Below are 17,895 nucleotides of genomic sequence, written 5' to 3' on the forward strand. Positions count from 1 at the left end.
ACTTTACTTTTCTATTGTATATATTATAGTACCAAGAAGAAACATAATAAAATTCAGTCAAATAATGATTAAATATTGTATACAATAATAAACCATGCAATTGCAATTATTACATTTTGTCAAGTGTTAGCCTTTTAAATCACTGCTGAAAGCACCAAATGCAATTCTAAATATTCCAACCAGCATACTTTTATAAAAATACCAACTTACATTCAATATCATAAAAATCATTACAATCTCACAAAGTTGATAATATATAAATATATCATTTTAATAAACCTCATGACATTGAATCTTGTTTAAATTCTAATGAGTGATTGCATTTATATAATTCTAAAACTGAAATTTTCCTTTATTGAACATATTTTCAGATGAATTAATAATGTTCATTGATGTAAAATAAATTTTTATGACTAATAAATTTGAATAAATGTTAATTAAAAACTTTAATGAAGATGGCAGCGTAACTTATCTGTTGTACCAAATTTGTAATTCTTTTGAACTTGCAAGGAATACATCACTTCCCTTTACAAATCAAAGACTTTAAAATTGTTTCCACCTTGCATCTACTATTGTATACATCATCTCATTACATATTTTGGCCACTGTGTAGCCCTCTTCAGACTGTAGCAGAGGAAAATACACACACAAATTACAAAACCTCAGTTTATATGTACAAGTACATAAATTTTATAAACGAAACTTACTGTATATTGCTAACAGTTTCCATAAAGCTATATATATTACTTTTAAAAATTTATTTTAAAAAGTTTTTAAAACCAATAACTCATCGATTAACACTGTCCACTACCGACCAGTCCTTTGTGAAAAAACTTCTGATGTATAAATGCAAAATTGCCTTAAAAGTCTCCAACATAATAAAAACCTGGGTCTGTACTGTAAAAGTTATAACACTGCATTGTGTTAAAGATAAATTGTAAATAATGGTATCGGCACCATTTTTATATTTCACAAAACTATAAATGTAGACCTATATTAAGATTATCTTTAGTACTATTTCTTCTAAAATTATATATTTTAATCATACCTTTTTATTAAGTCTTCTAGGACAATCATTCAACTGCATCTTCTATTTCCATTTTCACTGTTTTTTTTTTATCTGTTGTAGTTAAATTTTAACATACGTAAGCATATATAAATAAAAATTATTTTCAAAACATTACATGGTTTATAGTATCTATAAAAACCTATTTTATTATATTTTTGCAACTATTTTTATATCTAAATAGAATTAATAAGCATATTAACTATTTCACATTCAAATTTTATACCAGAATAAATCAAATTGGCCAATTGTACAATGTCATTCGCATTAATCACTTATCAGTTGAGAATAGTAAATCACTGACACCATTTATTTCGAATAACTTTTTATGGATTCTTGCCATAAACAATTTAGTAGATTATCAAACCCATAAATAAATGTATCCTTTTGCCTGTAACTATTATTCACAAAAAATTTCTTTGCTGATATGAAGTTGAAACCTTTAAAACGGGAAATGTGTTATCATTATAGGTTTGTACACAGCACATAAATATATTAAATATTTGTACATACTGTAATATATTATTAATTATATTAAACCTCAATTCTTTATCTTATTTACTTCTCTTTACTATATAATCTTGAAAAACTACTAAAAAGTATCAACAGTCTACTGATGATCTATACTTATCACTTGTTTTGTCTTATAATGTTGTATTCTGTACGCATCCCTTTTTATACACTCAGAAATTAAATAAAACTAAAAAAACTGTATTATATTTTATAATGATTATATTAAAAAGTAATTAAAATAATTATCTAATTTCTCAATGATTGTGGCTTACAATTTATAGTTTTCCTTCTTTAATACACACCTGTACTTGTTTTATAAGCATTATCACAGCTGATTTCTGTCCAACCTGTATTATTCAATTCAAGCAAGTTTTTAATTCATTTTTCTGTGTATCATCTAAAGTTAATCTGATTATTTTCTATGAACACCTATGGTTTAGATTTAAAATAATACTTTGAAAAAATAACTTACATCCAATTTTAACCAATATAACTTCATTATACATAGATTACACACACTTTCATACATCCATAATGTGAATTGCTCTCCAGTTTTCTGCAATATATTGTTTCGCTTACATAATATTTTAGTTTCTTTGATATCATATAAGAATAAAACTTACAGCTATGGAAGACTAATATATTAAATGGAAAAGTTAATATATTGTGAAGTGAAATAAACCTGTTATTCTTATCGAAAAATATTATGCATTAGCATCTGAAGTATTTTCAATTATTATTTTTTTTAAATTAGTCTATTTTCATCTCTTAACACCAAAAAAATGTTTAAATCCTATTTACCTTTTCACACTTGTAGGTATGTCCATCACATTAAATTTAAAGTTAACCTATATTATTTTAAAATCTAGTTACATTTTATTGCTCCTCAAAATGAAAAACATGTTATCCTTTAATTAAATTCAGATAAAATTAGTTCTTAAAAGAAGGTTTATGATTTTTATATTGGTTCCTCAATTGTTTGTGGATTAAAAATTAATATTAAAATGTTTATTTCCATTATGCTCTATTAATATGAAATATTTCTACTAACTCTAAATAACTATAAAATGGACTAAAGGAAAAGACAGATCAAATCTTTAGATACAAAGGACAATCACAAAAGTTTATTTTATGAAACGAAAAAGCTTAGATTGTTGAAAATGCATTTCCAAGCAGGAATGCAATTTACCACTTATTGGAAATTCCATATACCAACAATTGCAAGCAGACAATTCTATTTTAACAGATGCTGTCCGTGAATAAAGCTGTTTCCATTGTTTTCAAGCTCGGTTACACCAGGACAACGGTATAAATTTTCAAAATATTAAATACGAAAAAATTCAATACATAAAAATTAAAGTTTTATAATAATTTCAACATTAATAAATTTAAATGTTGCACTTGATTAATAGCAATATTTAATATTTATTAATTATTAAAATGTGAAAAATTTTGCCTTTAAGAATAATTGCAAAAAACTAATAACAAATATCTTTTTATGGAGTTTATAATTACAAAAACAATTAAAGTTATATATTGAAAAACTTATTAATTCTGAAATTTAGTTTTTTCTTTAATGTAATACATCTACTGTATAAAATACTTAAGATATTAATACTTTTGTGATAACACTTCTCTTGATTCAAATTTTTGGTTAGGATCTAAATCAATGTAATAAAATCGATCAACCTGGCGAATGAATGGCACAATTTATTTTTAAATTTATATAGAAAATTTTATAAATTATTTTACATTACAAATGGCTGAATAGTTTTCTGTTGATTAATTTATATTCTATCAAGATCTATCTAATTCTTAAAAAAACTTTTATAAATTTTCACAATCGAATTACAGTATCTTTAATGCAATTTTATAAGAGTTTTAATTAAAGAAATATAAAATTAATCTTCAAAAACCATGTATTATTTATTTGTATAGATTTGAAACCTATTCAATCAGAATCAGTTTTTAAAAGCTAATTTCAAACAAATTATTAAAGTTTTTTTTTAGAAATTATAATAAATCAGAGACTCAAAGATTTATTATGTCACTAATATTATTGAGCCTGGTGATTACTTTATATGCAGAAGAGTATTTTACAATATTGACCAAATATTACAACTTAATATACGTATTATTTTAAAGTAAAGAATTTTGTAATTCCAATGTAAAATACGCATTTGGACAGTGATACAGTCTGGCCTTCATTTTTCTACAATAATAAATTTTACAATTATCTAACCTTATCCACAATTTTTAAATAAATTTTTTACAACCAGTACCCTTAAGGCCACCTATTGTATTCATTTTCTAAAACCTTAAGGCCACCTATTGTATTCATTTTCGCAAGTCTTGTTTTTACTTCAACTTTTCTACAGTAATTATTAAATTTTACAGTTGTTTACATTAACCAACATTACTTACATCTTAAAACACAAACCACCTGTTTCAACAAGTCCTATTTAACATTGCTCCCTTAAAGCTTTTAAAGTTATATTTCAACATTTTAACTGTTCTACTTTCGGAATTTTGATGTATGACATCATCCCAACATTTGTCTACATTCAGACTATTTAAATTAATGAATTTTTTTTCTTTACATAATACAATGACACTATTTTAATCAATATTAGTTTGTACTCTTACAATGAAAATACCACAGTAATTTGTATTTGATCCGACTGAAATTTAAAAAACACGAAAATGCAAACTTTCAATTTCCTTTCTTTTTCGGCTATATAGTATTTTTTATTTTCACATGTACATACTATGCCACTTATTTCCATTTTATCCAAATTTTATTTGTTTTGTTTTTATTAATTTACACTTTCTTTATAATCCTGAACTTATACATATAATAAGTAAATATAAAAAGTTAGATAAGTAGGTCTAACATAAGGGAATTATAAATACGAATGATTACCAACACCACTGTGTTTAACATTAGAACTATTCTTATATAACCATTTATCTACTACTTTTAACCAAATTATTTTCCTCTTAACCTCTCATTTGATCTAGTTGTTTCACATACATTTCTATACTATACTTCTTTTAATAAAATTAGATCAATTTAGTGACAATAAACTTCATATGGTATTGTCTTTTGTACATATGCTTTTCATACTTTTTAAAAAATTTTCAATTGTAACATCTAAATAATTAATATTTAAAAAATATTATTGTAACCATCTAAAAAAACTGCTTACATTTCAAATTTAATGTTATTTAAATTATTGAATTCTAATGTCATTCTGATTATTTCACTATCATCAATTATTATTATGCCATCTACGTAAAATTTTTAGGCAATTAAGCATTTCTCTGTCTACATCAATTGCTTATTTCTACTAACTTGGGATCTATTACCATACCTATGTTTATATTAGATTTTTATAGACAAATAGATAACACTTTAAAAAGTAAAATTCTATTATTTTAAAAGAACCATAACATTCATAATTGATGAAATAGTTCCATAAATGACAAAGAGCACACCTCACAAAAGACCTTTACTTATAGGCCACTGCCAGAGTTAGTTTTATCAAATCTGTAGTTTGCTTGTTGTTGGACTGTATTAATTTACTACTAAATATGATAAAGCCCTTTCATAAGAATTCTTATAGTTTTTGTAATTTTTAAAATTCTAATTTTCCAATTTTGTAAATTTATACTTATTTATACTACTATTTATATAGTAAACACAACCTCAAATGTACGAAAGGTTACACTTTCCACACTTGCGTGTGTCTTCAATCTAATATCATCAATTTAATACTTTACTTTTTTACTTAATGATCTATATTTTCCCTTTATATATCATCATTATTTACCATTTTCATTAATTTATTTTTTTTCTTCTTCTATTGGATTGTTTCATTTCTCAATCTCTGACACAATCTTCTATTTATTTTCATTAATCTATTTTTCTGTAGTAATAACTAATTGTTATGTTTTATCTGCTCTTTATTTTAAAATGTTGAATAAATAGTGGAAAAAAAATTTCAAAATTCTCACCTTTAATTCTTATGTATCTTAAAAATTAAATTTTTTAACTTTGATAAACAATATACACAATCCTTAATTTTTAAGATAATATTTTAAGTTGGGTAAACGTACTGAAATTTAAAATTTTTATGGTTAAGAAATGTGAATGTTGGGTATTTTTTTCATCGTTAACGTGGGGATGGCTTATTTTGCTCATTGTGCATTGCCATGTATCATTTGTATAAGAAAATATTTGCCATAGAAATGTTTCATCAATAAAAAACAATTTGCGCAGATCTACAATGTGGAGACATATTATTGGTTTATACATATGTATCCTATTAAATAAATTTTTGCGTTGCTTATATTTTAACCGAACCATTAATTTGACACTGAATTACTTAACAAGTTGACTTGCAAATAGTTTGGAATCATAACACATTTGAAGATCATGATTGCAATGAAGTCTAAATAGTGTAATTTAAGAAGTTTTAACTAGCTTGTGGACCAATTTCATTTTAGATTATCTTTTCTTATGTTTCTAAATTGAAAATAAAAAACCAAATCCAATAAATTCATTAAAATTACCAACTAAAACAATAAAGTATCAGACTATCTTAATAAAAATTGCTATAATTAACAATAGAATCTTACATTATGTTTAAAAATTATTAAAAATATACAAAAAAAAACCAACATATTTATTTACTTATAATATACAAATGATTACAAATATATTGTGTATTCTGTTAATATGTAGGTTACGGTAGCATAAATTAAGAATCTTGTGTTAAATTTCTGTAAAACTGAATTAATAAAACAAATATTTTACTCCTAAAAATTATTTAATTTTATTAAATAAAAACCATTTAACAATTTTACTTAAAATTAAGTAATGAAAATTTAAAAAATACTGGTAATTTAAGAATATTTATAAATTAACTTTAAACTTGTTATATCTGCTTAATTTGTCAGACAAGAAAATATTTTTACGTATTTCTTTTTCCATTATATTCTGAAATATGTTTTCAATTAAAAAAAATATATCTAAAATTACAAATTATATACTAATTTAATTTGTGGAAAAAATTTATTAAAAATTAAAATATTCTATTTAATTTATTCCTCCCAAATTCATTTGAATAAAATATTTAAATCAGTTAAAAATTAACTACTAAAAGTTAAGACAAATTTAGTATTGATATAAAATGTAGTTCAAGAATTGATTCAGAGGTTTAAGAGTAAAAACCAACCATATAAAAACAGTATTCTGGAATGTCCGCTGAAGTAATTCTGTAAAATTACCTATTTGTTTATCTACAGATCTACCGAAATAATTACCTCATTAACAGACAAAATTTATATAAAAGCAAAGATTCTCCAATCTAATTAGCCATTAAATTTAATACAAATACTATTAAGAATGCAAATTAAATTTGATGGTACCTTGTAAAAGTTTAAATTTTAAATACTATTTTTGCGAATAAAGATTATAATTAATAAATTGAAAGAAACTTAATAAAACAACCACCATTAGCAAAATTCGTGCTTTGAAATTTTTAGCGAGTTTTAACAAATCTCAAAAATTCTTATATAATATTTAAAATTTTAACTCTTATTCATTTTCAACTGAATTATAATGCAATGTAATTCAATGATAGACTATGTAAATTAAAACTTGTTAAATCTTGAAATAAACATTTTTATAATTACTGTTTATTTGAAAATGTAATCACAAGAATAAATATCCTTATTTATATAAATTACAAATTTTATAGCATATACACATCTCTCTAAAGATCTCGAATGGGTGAATGAAATCAAATATAAAATAAAGCCTGTAAGATCAACTGGGGGGAAAAGAAAAGGTTTATACTTTTAGTAATTATAATATATCAATTATAAATTTTATTTTAATTGTAGTCTTTAATCTAAAATCGTTTCAATTTAACTGTTATTTTACTTTTTCGTTGCATAGAACCGAAACATTTACTTGTGTGGATGATCAGACAAATTAAATTTTGCTTAAAATTTGTTTAATTTATATAATCGTAAAACATTCTAAACTATTCACATATTTAGAATAAATAATTTATAAATTAACCTTAAAATAGTTTGTATTATAATAATAATAATCTTTATTTGTTGTAAAAGGCTTTCGCCTGTTACAAGGGCGTTTTCTTTTGAAAAACACGTATTAATTTAACATCTCATCTATTCTATTCTTATCAACACTGTTATATTCTATTTTCTAATCTATAATTTACATTAACATTTTTTTTTTCCTTACAATTATCATTTAATAAATTGTTTTAACATAGTTATATAACACATAAATTGTGTTAGTATTAGCTTTGTCAAAAGTCTTAAACATTTTCATCTCACTATTACAGTTAGCCAGCAGTCCCATCTGGAGCCTTTGTAATTTATCTTTTTCATTACAGCATTCACATATATGAACTCTAGACATCAATAAAATTTTGATACATTTTGGACATTTAGTTTGGGTATAGTCTATATATTTATCATTTATAATTATTCCATTTTTATTTAGCCTGATCTGTATAAAAAACTTTTTGATGTTAAAAGCTAGATTTGTCAGTATATAATAGTTTGTATTATAAATCCATACAAAGTACATTTGCCTTAAAAGTTTAATATTAAAAAGTATAATTAATGATTTCCAATTTGCTACTTTGACATTACAACAATACCTTGTAAGTGAATTTTGATTTTTATCTTTACTATTTATATACTGAAAGTAAAATATAAAATTCTTTATGTTCACTAGAAATTCTTAAAGGATAAAATACTTCTCTGAAGATCTGTGTAATCCCTAGAGAGATTTACATTAAATTTTTCAATTAAATACACTTGTAAGAATACATAATTTTATACAAGTAAAAAGAATTTACTAATCTAATAAGTGAAAATAAAATACACTTTGGAGTGTATCAGACATATACTACCAATATATAACTTAAGCTTTTTGCATTGGTTAAGCTGTGTGTGTATACACAAACATACAAATACACATGCACAAATAACAACTATTTAATTTTTTGTTATTAAGATAACTTTCCCTAAAAACTTCATATGAAAATCAAATTGAATTTTTCATTCCTTATCTATAATTAATAACTTTTATTTCTTCTAAATGAAATACTTTTAACTTTGTAAGTAGTACTTTAAATTAGCATCATCCAACATTTTACCTTATATCAATTTATACAACTTAAACAAGAAGTTAAATTGTTTTATTCATTACTATTTAATGTATACCTTTTTACATAAACAAAAAAAAACAGTTTTATACCATATATTAGGGCTTTTAAATATTTGATTACTGGTGTATAACATTATTTGGTTATCACAGAAACTATAATGTAAAAATTATAGAACAAATTACAAAAATTAAAATGCAATTCAGAGCTTGAAATTCCTCTTCAATTAGATTATTATTACATATAAAACCAATAAATTTTTGCAAAAACTACAGCTATAAAATAGTAAACAATCCATTTTTAAATTACATTTGGAACATTTTTGTTTCATTGTTTTCATTAGTCATACAATTAAGTCTTGGTGTTGGACAAGATTACATTAAAATATATTTACTGTAACTGGAAATGGTTATACTGAGGGAAGAGAAAAAACAACAAGTCCTAGTTCACAAGAACATCCAAAGTGGAAAAAATATAAAGTTAATAATTTTTTAATATATAATTTACAGTATTATTTGATTTAAAAAATTTTTGTATATTTCACAGTTCTATTTTAATTGTATTTGTTCAAATCATAAATGTACCCCAGGAAACTTTTAATCTCAATTTTCACATTTTTGAAGTAAAATTTAAAATATTGATGGAGTTTGTAGTAGTTATTTTTCAACCTATTATCCATATCATTCTCAATAAGTTGTACTTAGAAATTGGTGATTACTATTTCTTACATTTGTATTATTTAGATATCTACACCTATCATCAATTCTCAAAATGTTGATCATTAATTTAGTATTTTCTATTTTCTTTCAATTTAGTTATTTCTAAATACTCATTAAATCCATGTTTTATTGTATATCTTTTATTTTTTTATACTTTATAGTATTTTTAACAATTTCACAACCTTTGCAATTACAATGCTGAACTACTGCATTACAAGATCAATAAAAAAAATAACCATGTTCCCTAATTCAAATATCTAATTGTCTACCTGTTTCACCTACTGATGTTTTTGGTGCTTATAAAACTGCAATTAAATTTCTGAACTACTACTACAATCAAATTTTCATATTTTCTATTACTAAGTACTATATCTCATTCTTTTGAATAGTATTACACTTTGGTACTATTTGTATTTTCTCAATTCTTTAATTTCTTTAAAAAGACTTTTTATATATGGAAAATTAAATATGTTTCACACAACTCACCAGATTTACTTTTTTAATTTTACATTCATAAATTTATTTAACCATTTTTGTATTATATACTTGAGACGACCATTTAACAAGTACATTTTTACATCATTTATATCTTTTTACATACTGTAATTTGTTTTTCATATTTTTGTATTTATTTCAGTTTATTACATCTAGGAATACTAATCTACCATTTTCTCTTTTTCAATTAAAAAATTTATTTATATGCTTTAAAGAGATCCCGATATATCTATTTTGTTTTCATTGTATATTAAAAAACAGTCATCTACATATTACTATACATTATTATTCCGTTTTTCTATTTATTATTATATTATCATATTCTGTCATGGCCAATTCTTGTTTAATAGTTCTGTTGTTTTGTAACAATTAACATAACCAGATCAAGAAAAAAAATTATTATAAAATAAGTTTACAAAAAAGCAAATACATTTCCAACCTTACTTTTCAATTATATCTATTATTTTTTAAACAATTTTTTGTTCAACATGTAATATTTTTTTATATAAATTTATTATGATCAAATTTACTCCATAAATTCTAAAATTAACTAAAATGGTCAATAAAGTATATAATGATTAATTATTTCTAAACATTTTGAAAAAAATGAAAAATTAAAAACTTAATATTTGTTATACTTAAATTTCTTAATCTAAATAATTAAAATGAATAGTAATTTTTTAAATTTAAAGATCACTTTTCCTAGGAAAAAATATATCACTTATTTCTGCTCAATAAATATCATTTAAACCTAAGCATATAGTGAAGTACCCAATTCCTCACATTGCACAATTGGCTGTACCAAAGCCTCCATAAAATGTATAGATTTGAAAAATTGACAAAGATTGTCTTACAGTTTTATAACCAACGTCACACAATTACCGATAATGTTTAAGTTTTTTAAATAATGGTATATTAAATCACTGATATAACAGTAACTTAAACCATAAACAATTGAACTGATTAAAGCATTTACAATGGTTAACATCAAAATTCACTTATCCAATACTCAAATATGAATATGTTATATTAAATACATATATTGGTTTTATAATTATCCCAAAGTTTTTAAATATTTACCAACATACAATTTCTTAACTGTAATTTTATTTGTGCATAAATTTTTTTAGAGTGATATTGATTTTTTTTTTTTCGAAACAGCTTGTCCATAATTTTATACTATTAATCAGTATGTCATAAAACAATGTATGTTCATTAACAGCATAAACAACATAATTCTAATATTAAATACCCATTTATATAATAATTAAAAAATTACTTTATATTGTTGTCGTCGTGCAAGTGCAGCCTCTAAGCCAAATGCAGTTCATCCTAAAAGAGCAACTGTTTCCATTTTATATAACCCATGCCTGTCTTTATATCAGTGAAACACCAAATTTTCAAATTTGAAATGATAGCAAATGAAACTTAGTTTGTTATATTGTTTAGTAAGTTGTTTCTTATGTAAAGTTACATAAGGTGGCAATGAAAAATTATACTGTAATAGTTTTTGCATGAGCAATGTACTAACCAACCCCAATAGAAATTACTTCAAGAAGTATGATCTTAGCATCATTTCTTATCAACCAATGTGTTCAACCTGTTTCATGTTATTCCAAATACATCTCGTTTCTGCTCGGGCACATTTTTTTTAACACTAGATGTTTCTATTTGTACTGAATTTCAAAACCAATGACTCACATCATTGAATGGGTATTGCTTCTAGCCTTGCACAACAGGTCGTCATAATAATATGAGGAAATATCCACAAGAAATAAAGGAAAGTATACCCTGTAGTGAGTATTTTAAAATGGCAACAGCTGGGAGAAATTGCACCTTGAACAAAATCAGAAATGATTGAGTATTTGTTCAATTTAGGTTCTGACAAGTGAATTATCAGACAGTAATGATGAATATGTACAAATTAAGAATGCGAGTGATAATAGCAGTGATAGTGATTGTGTGAAACCAAGTGCAAGTGGAAACAGGCCGACCACATGGTTGTGCTCATGGTAGTAGTGCAAAACATCAGCATATTAGTAATGATGGTTGGTGCTGTACAAACTTCAAGCCCTCAAGTGAATAATTTTACTGGACAAACAGGAATTCAATGTGAATTACAAAGTGATGCCACACAATTTGACTGCTTCAGTGTATTTTTTGCCGATGAACTTGTGGACAAAATTGTTAAAAAAATGAACAGGTATGCTGATACTCTGATGAAGTCTTGACAAATTACGTGAAAACAGTGGAAACCTACAACAAATCCAGAAATGAAAGAATTTTTGGACTTGTTATGATTGAGTATAATTAAAAAACATTCCATAAAAATGTATGTATTTCACAACTGAAGATGTTTCAACACCATTTTTTTCAAGTGCAATGTCAAGCAACAATTCACTTTTATTGTTATATTTACATTTAACAGACAATGATCAAACATCAGGTGGTGATGATAAATTGCATAAATTACAAGTGTTATCACTTTTGCCACAAATTCAAATATGCCTACATCTCAGATGAAAATGTGTGTGTGATGAAAGTCTTATGCTGTGGAAAGGCAGACTTGGATTTAGGCAGTATACACCTAGCAAGTGTTCTCATTTTGGTATAAAAACTATAAAATTTGCGAGTCACACACAGGATATGTTTGGAATTTTTAGTTTATACAGGAGCTACCACAGTGACAATTTAAGGTGGGCAAGATGAGAAAGTTGTTCTTACATTATTAGAACTGTTGCTTGGTAAAAATTACAAGTTTTTCTGGGCAGGTTTTTCAACTTACCAACATTAGCTAAAACACTTCTTGATGAAAACACAATGTATGTGGAACCATAAACAAAAATTGCATTAAAATGCCATGCAATTTTCCTGATCATAAATTGAAGGAAAATTAATTTATGAAGTGTCAAAAAGATTGTTTATCTGTATTTTGTTGGAAAGATAAGAGGGATGTGTGGACGCTAAGTACAATGAGTGATAATGAATTCTCAGATTCTGGTAAATGTGAAAGATCAGGAGAAATAATAATGAAGCCAAATTGTGTTCTGAAGTATAATCATAATATGGGTGGAATTGATCTGTACGATGGAATATTACACAATTACCTGTGCATGGCAAAAACTGAAGTGGTATAAAAAATATGTTTTTTTTTTCATATGTTGGATATTGCACTGTATAATGCCTGTGTTTTGTATCAACAATTAACAAAGAAACATGTGTCATTTCTTGATTTTCATATGGCTGTTATCAGAGAAGTAATGGAAAAGTTTCACAGAAGCCATTGTTCTGCATTATCATCTTCAGTTCCTTTAGAAATTTTTGAACACTTGGGTTTAGCACTAAAGGGGAAAACATAGTTGGGGCTGAGAGAGTGCTTAGAACAACCCAGTCTCAAATTCCACTGCCACCACTAAGATGAAAGCAAAAGAGGTGGCAGGAGTATATAATGAAATGCAGCACCCACCACCCTTTCCTCAGCTTTTCAATTCATGACACCAAGAAACAAGTTTCATCCCTAGCCAAGGATTTGCCACTATTAGAAGCAAAAAAAGCAGAAAAAAATGATGGAAGCTTCTGAAGCCCCTGCTATCATGTATGCATCCACTTTGCTGTCTTGGAAGAATCGGGATCAATGAAGAGCTTGGAAATAGAATTGGAAAGAGTAGACACTTCAGCTTTCCCTGCTAACAATACTCCTGAAGGAATGGAGACAGAGGATCACTTATATCCTCAAAACCAGAAAACTTCCAACAGATTTCTCCCCTCATATTTTGAAAATAAGAACCAATGCAAGAATTTACTCACAAGGAAATTAATTGTCAATGTCTGCAGGATCCTAACACATACAAGGCTAGACACCTGTTGTAAGGACCAAGAACCTTTCAGCCCTCCATCTGATGCCTCTAAAAAAGTATAAGCAAGTTGATCTTGTTAAGACAAAAAAAAATTATGTAAACTGATATAAATTGAACTTAACTTGTTTGGATGTGACTAAAATTAATGATAAATTATTATAGTTCTAACAATATTACAACTGAAATCTAAGGAGAATGATTTATTAATTAGTTAATAGTTTTATATAGAAACATAGAAAGTATAATTAACTCAAACTGTCAGAATACATTTGTATTTATTAATTTTAAGCCTGCTTATTCGTTTTTTTTTGCTTGTTATGGCATGTTGCAGATTGTCAATAATCAATATGAAGCCTATTTATAGTAAGACACTGAAAATTCTTGACTTGAAGATTTTACAGGTTCTGACAATAATTGCACTGATGCTGTCTTAATTTTTAACCATGCCAAGTAGCTTCAATAATTGTATTATGCCAGATTGTGCTAATTGGACAAGGATACAAATGAATACGAAGTATGCAAGTATGAAGTTCTTCATAAACCTGATTATTAAAGCCAAACAAACTGCAGAATTATCAAGCTGTAAGCATGAAGCTGCTATTAAAGCAGCTGAGGTAGACAAATCAAGAATACTAAAGGCAAAAGAAGTACTGTAACGCATCTCAAAAACAAACTATAAATCTTCCAGGCTACAGCTGAACAAACACACATCATCTGTCTTCTCTTAAATGCATTAGACACGATTCCACCCATATCGATTGAATCGGATAGGGCATTCTTGGTAGCAGGACTTTTCTTTAGTAAAATAAGAATCAAATTAAGTGATTGGAGTATTGACCATCTTTGCTTTTTAATATATTATAAAAATTTACAATAATGTTTTGTATTATGCAGTAGTAGTGGTTTGGGCCACTTTAATTTTTACAAATAATTTTGTAATCAAAGTGGGCCAAGCCACTACTACTTATGTTTTATTTAAATAACGATAATTACTTTCTAACTTAGAAGTTCGATTTAAGTTCGTTCTTTAAATTTTCAACTCAATTCAAAAGGTTTTTTTGTTGTATGCAGTTTCCAACAAACTTTAATAAATGTTTTCTATTTGTTAAAATTTCTACATAATTCAAAGGCAATCTTTAATACATATTTTACACAGAATTATTATTATTATTATTTTGCAGGTTGAAGAATGTATTAAATTATTTTAAAAAAATGAAACATGATTATATCACTATTTCAAGATTTATTTTATATCTTAAAAATAATTAATTATATTACTAGAAACAGTTCACTTTTTCCCGAAATCCCGGGGACAAGCAAAGAACCGGGAAATGAGAAAACCTAGTAAAATACTAATATTGTAAAGTGCTAATGAATTTTTATATAGTAGATGATCTGGTCACATTAAACAGAACATTTCAGCTAATTACTTCAGCCATCCTACATCATATCTAATTTACTAAAATGAATGACTACATTTACAGATAATAATGACTCAGTGAAATTTGTGCAAATAAATCTCATTACAATAGGTAATTTTTGTGTATGTTCTCATATTAAAACACATTTGATATAGTCTAACTTCAGAGATGGTCAAATGATTATTCATATACAAATCTACATTTAGCATTAACTAAATTAATCAACAAAAGTATGAAAACTGGTACCATTTTGTTAATTAAATCCATAAAGAAAAATATACAGTTTGTGTATGTGATATTTTAACATTTTATTGAAACGCAAATGAGAATTTGATTATTGTACAGTACAAGGTTATTCAATTTGTCTGAATACCACTGAGATAAATGTGTAAACATGAAACAAGCTCTAATCTGTTCTGTTTTGATATCCTTTATCAAATCCATTTGCAGCATGATGCAAACTAGTATCATATTGAACTATGTACTGTCATATTTTCATTTTGGATTGCTGAAGGATCTTTTAGAAAAACAAAAGTTCTTCATTAACAGTGATCTAAGCCATAATTGATTAGATAATTCTAGTTTCTAAGTAGTTGTTTGATTAAGTTTCCGGAACAGATGTAATGTGTATCGTAGCTGAAATGAATTTTATTGAAAATTAAATGTAATATAAATTAGTTTTCATATTCAGTAGATAAAATGTTATAGTCAAATTCTTATTTTAGGAGGATTATTCAAATATAAAGTAATTTATAAAAAGGATTATTCTATATTTTTTGGCAATTAATCTTTTAACAAATTTACAAAAACTCGAATAGCATAAATTTAAATTGTTTATTATTAGGTGACAACTGATTCATTCAAGACAAATAACAGAGTTTATTATTAGAATGGTCATATTCAAATCTTCAGAATAAGCAAATTTCAGATATCATCTGTTCCGGTTTCATATTTTCAATATATTTTTTGTATGTTTGTTTTAAAATGATTGCAAAGTTTTAATTTAACATGATTGTCTCAAATTTTATCTATAATTTAATAGAAATATAAAATATAGTTGAGCATAATCCCAATTATCCAACTTAAACAAGATTGACAGGCAATTTAATGAATAAAAATGTTGCTTAGCATAAATGGGTAGAGAAAAAGAAAAAAAAAAAGTGAAATATAATTTAATGTGAATCTTTTTATTCAACCAAAAGAATAACTTCACTTTTTGTAATTTTGTTTGAGCAACAAATAAAAAATGGAAATACAATTGTGAATTAATAAGTCTGCAGTACAGACAAATAAAACAATGCCATGGCAATGTATAAATACACTGACAAACAGCAGTGGAAATGGTTAAAAACTGTTGCATGCAACTCAATGGCTGTGTTGGACAAAGCAAAATGATAAATAATTGACTTTTGCTTACAAGCCATATTTAACTAGCAATTTTAAGGACAATTTTTAATCTATTAGGAATTATCTGATTAAAAACTTAAATCAACAAATTAAAATTTAATTGTAAGCAGACTAGGGCTCCAGCATTCTTGATATGTAGTTCCTAAAATAAAGACACAAATCAACATGCAAAATTATATAAAAGCCAATGAAAAGTCGGGGAAAAAGATAAATGGGATTTATCTTAGTTTTATCAAATTTATATATTTTTAATATAATTTTAAATACCTGGTTTTGATAAATAAAAGGATAAGAATAAATGTTCTTAATCTTTTTAAATAAGTTTTATATAAAAGCATTTAACAGTAACACTTGACACAAATCATAATTCACTAAGCATTTAACTTAATTACATTATTTAATGGGGGCTATTTGATATTTTTTACTCATTTTTAAAGTAAATTATAATTATATTCATGTTTTTACATCAAATGAAAATTAATAAAATATATGCAATATCTAGTAAAATTTATATATATATATAATGTTTAATATTGTATTTAAATAGTTATGCATTACCATAGTATCATGAAAATTCTTTTTAAATTAATAAAATCAAAAATACTGCACAAAATAGAATAAAAAAGTTTTTTTTATTATTAAATTTCTTCATTTACAGAAGTAATTTTCCATATTACTAATTACTCATTATTTTTTTTTAGTACAAACTGGGAAAAATTATTTCAGTTAATAAATTTAAATATAAGTAAAAAAATTAAATGAAATAGGTATTATATCTCTAACTGCATTATTATTTTTTTTTTTTGAAATAGGTATGTTGTAAAGTACCAATTAGAAATATTTTAATTTATTAATTTTGAATTTATTTTATAATAAGAATCATCATTTATAAAATAAATTGAAAATTCTAATAAGACAATTGGAAAGTCACCTGTATTTTTCTTAATTATTTTGATTCTCTTGATAAAAAAAATACAATAAATTAGAATATATTATAATGAAATTATATATGAATTTTTATTAAAGTAAAACCATAAATTGACTTTAAAATTACACCATTTAGAATTGTCAAATTTTATCAAATTAAGTATTTTTGAACGTAAACCTTTTTCTTACACTATCAAAATACACACTTAAAATTCAAAATAAACATTTTTAAATATGTCAAATTTTAAATAAAAATTAATTTTTAACTTATCATATATA

General features: G+C 24.9%; 2 long non-coding RNA genes across 3 annotated transcripts in view; both read right to left on the reverse strand.

Annotated features, from left to right (window-relative positions):
- The window catches only part of LOC111612461, a 42,623-nt gene that overhangs the window by 12,364 nt on the left and 12,364 nt on the right, over window positions 1-17,895 (reverse strand). For both annotated transcript variants that reach the window (XR_002754607.1, XR_002754608.1), the window contains exon 4: window positions 1,049-1,120. This is a non-coding gene — a long non-coding RNA (uncharacterized LOC111612461). The remainder of the gene's footprint in view (window positions 1-1,048; window positions 1,121-17,895) is intronic.
- Window positions 3,629-6,343, reverse strand: LOC111612462. The gene is made up of 2 exons (XR_002754609.1): window positions 3,908-6,343; window positions 3,629-3,873 (listed from the first exon to the last, which is right to left on the reverse strand). It is a non-coding gene; the product is annotated as an uncharacterized LOC111612462 (long non-coding RNA).

Source organism: Centruroides sculpturatus, unplaced genomic scaffold (genome assembly GCF_000671375.1).
Source record: "Centruroides sculpturatus isolate CEXI.00-Female unplaced genomic scaffold, Cexi_2.0 scaffold1762, whole genome shotgun sequence".
Lineage (NCBI taxonomy): Eukaryota > Metazoa > Arthropoda > Arachnida > Scorpiones > Buthidae > Centruroides > Centruroides sculpturatus.